Here is a 2,790-nt window from a genome sequence, read left to right on the forward strand (position 1 = left end):
CAGCCCGGCGGCGGGCTGCAGCTCAGCAGCCCCGGGGAGCCCATGCCCCGGGCCGGGGCCAGGGCACCACGAGGGTCCCGGGCTGGCGCCGCCGCCGCGCGCTCCTGCGGCCGCCCCGCGCGGCCCGCGCTCCCGCCCCCCCTGCCCACGCCGGGCAGCCCCCCGCCCCGCGGTTCCGGCCGCGCCCGCACCCCCCGCCCCCGGCGCCGCCGCTCGCCCGCCCGCGCGGCCTCCGGCCCCGGCGCGCCTCCCCCGGAGAGCGGGCAGGCGGGGACCGTGACGCGCGCGCCCATTGACGTCTCCGGAATCCCGGCGGCGGCGGCGGCGGCGGCGGCCGACGCAACCTCATCAATGGAGCTAAAAATAGAGGCGCCCGGAATAGCCAGGAGCGCCCCGCCCCGCGCCCCCCGCCGCCCAGCGCCAGCCCGGGGCCCGCAGCCGCGCCCCGGTTACATAACGCGCGCCTCGCCGAGACCCGGGTTGTTTGCAGGTGAGGACTCTGAGGTCTTTGCTAACACCCCCACCCCAAGCCCCCACCCCTACCCCACCCCACCTCCGGCTTATAAATAAATCTATCTGGGGCTTCCCCCCCAAGCTGCAGGTGGAAAAAGTGAGCCCCAGAGAGGTTCCGCAGCCACTCAAAGTCACACGGCAACTAGGCAGACTGAGGGCACAAGGCTCCAGCCTCTCTGAACCTGTGAGCACCCCAAGGTGGCATGAAGCTGTGGGCGTGTGTGACACCGCAAGGGCAAGGAACCCAGGAGACGAGGCACGAGACTTAAACGGAAGAAGACTGAGTACTAAGAAAGAAAACTTCCTGGGAAGGTGGGTGCTTCTCTCCTTAAGCACGTCCAGAAGTAGGGTCACATGCACTCAATGATGTGACTGCGTCCATAGTCCTGTGTGAACTCCAGCAAGTCTCCTAACCTCTCTGAGCCTCAGCTACCTCACCTGTGAAGTGAGACTAATCATCTTATCCACCCTTTGTGTGTGATCAGCTGGGAAGAAGCCTTGTGCATGGTAGGCACTCAGTGCTTGCACAGCCAGGCACTAGTGCTCATGCCAGTCCTCCTGGCTACTCAGGAGGTTGAGATCTCAGGATCTTAGTTCGAAGCCAACCCAGGCAGGAAAGTTCATGAAACTTATTTCCAATTAACCACCAAAAAAAGCCAGAAATGGAGCTGTGGCTCAAGGGGTAGAGCACTAGCCTTGAGCAAAATAGCCAGTGACAGCACCAGGGCCCTGAGTTCAAGCTCCAGGACTGGAAAAAAAAATGACCAGTCATCAAGCACAGGCCATCAGCAAGCCACTGCCTAGGTGAAGCTGCTAGAGAAGTCTCCCATCCCGTTGCCCTCTCCAAAACAAAACCATTCCTTCCTGAGCAAGGCCTACCCACTCAGATGCCCCTGTGAGGCAAAGAAACTGAGGGGCTGGCCAAGGATGCTGCATGGAGCCGGGCTGTGCTGCTGTCCTGAAAGGCGGGGAAAGCCAGGGAACACTTGTCCCGGAGGGCATGGCCTCATACCCAGCCAACTGGCAAGCCGTGTGGTTGTCAATACCAGCCCAAGAACCCTTCTGCATTCAGAACCCTCCCAAAGAGCCCTCCCCACCAGCCCTTGTTCCAGAGGCCACATTGCTCTTCCTACCCCCATCCACCCCAGAAATCCTATTCTCTATCTGCTTATCTACTCTTCTGGGGCAGTGCAGAAGCCCTTTTCTCTGTTCTTCCTAACAATCCCAGAAATCTGATTTGTCTTGAAATCACCTGAATCGGCATTTCTCTCCCAGATGACAGTATGAGATCCTTTCACAATGGCCAGGGGTCAGAGGTCAGGGGTCAGGGGTCTTGGGACAGGCTTCTCCTCAACTCCCTCCCCCCAACCTCCCCTTCTTCCTGCCTCAGCAGCAACTCTCAAATGGGCCTCAGAAGGAAGCAGCTGCCTCCCCCCTCCTTTATTTTTCCAGAAGCTTTTTTGAAAATACATTTTAAAATATTTGCCTGTGTAGGAGAAATGCATTTATTTAGACAGGAAAGGGGGGGGGGGGAGTTTCAGTTACCAGTTTTTCCATGGAAGCTTCCAGCCCACAGAGGTCTCTCTCCTTTCTATAAATACTCCTAGCAGAACTAACTTTCATTATATATCCTCTAACTTATAATAAAAAGAAGAGATATTCATTTGTACAAAATTAAGAGCCACATTTGTGTGGCTCAAGAAGGCAATTGGGGCTGTTGAGGTAGCACAGGCCCAAGAGGCCTGGGGTTGACACTGCTTAGCTTGGGACTGAGCAGCTGTGGAGGAGCCTTGCACACAGCAGGCACATGAATTTAGTAGCTCTTGCTCCTTCTCAGCCCACAAGGTTCTGAGTCTTACCAGCTGTGTGACTTCAGGGGAGTTACTTGCCATCTCTGGGGGTTGGTTTCTCCATCAAACGCAGGAAGTTGATAACATTCCCATCTCAGAGGGTTGTCATGAACAGTGCATTTTTAATAGCAGGCTGACAGCATGCAGCCAGAAGTGTGGCACAAAGTGGAAGATCTGCCACTTCCACACAGAAGGACTTGGGGGAGCATAGAACTATATAAACAGAGGGTCTACTCTATAGCTTTGGCCAGCTGGTATGTTTAGTTGGTGGGGGAGGGGAGGACTGGTGAGGGGTAATGTCACCATTTAGTGTCATTACAGATAATATATTTTTGCCCCATTCTTGTGGGGGGGGGGTATGGGTTCCAGTATCAGGGCTTGAACTCAGGGCCCCACATTCTTGCTTGGCTTTTTCTCTCAAGGATGG

The sequence above is a fragment of the Dipodomys spectabilis genome, unplaced genomic scaffold, assembly GCF_019054845.1.
Source record: "Dipodomys spectabilis isolate Male_0828 unplaced genomic scaffold, ASM1905484v1 ptg000477l, whole genome shotgun sequence".
In the NCBI taxonomy this organism is placed as follows: domain Eukaryota; kingdom Metazoa; phylum Chordata; class Mammalia; order Rodentia; family Heteromyidae; genus Dipodomys; species Dipodomys spectabilis.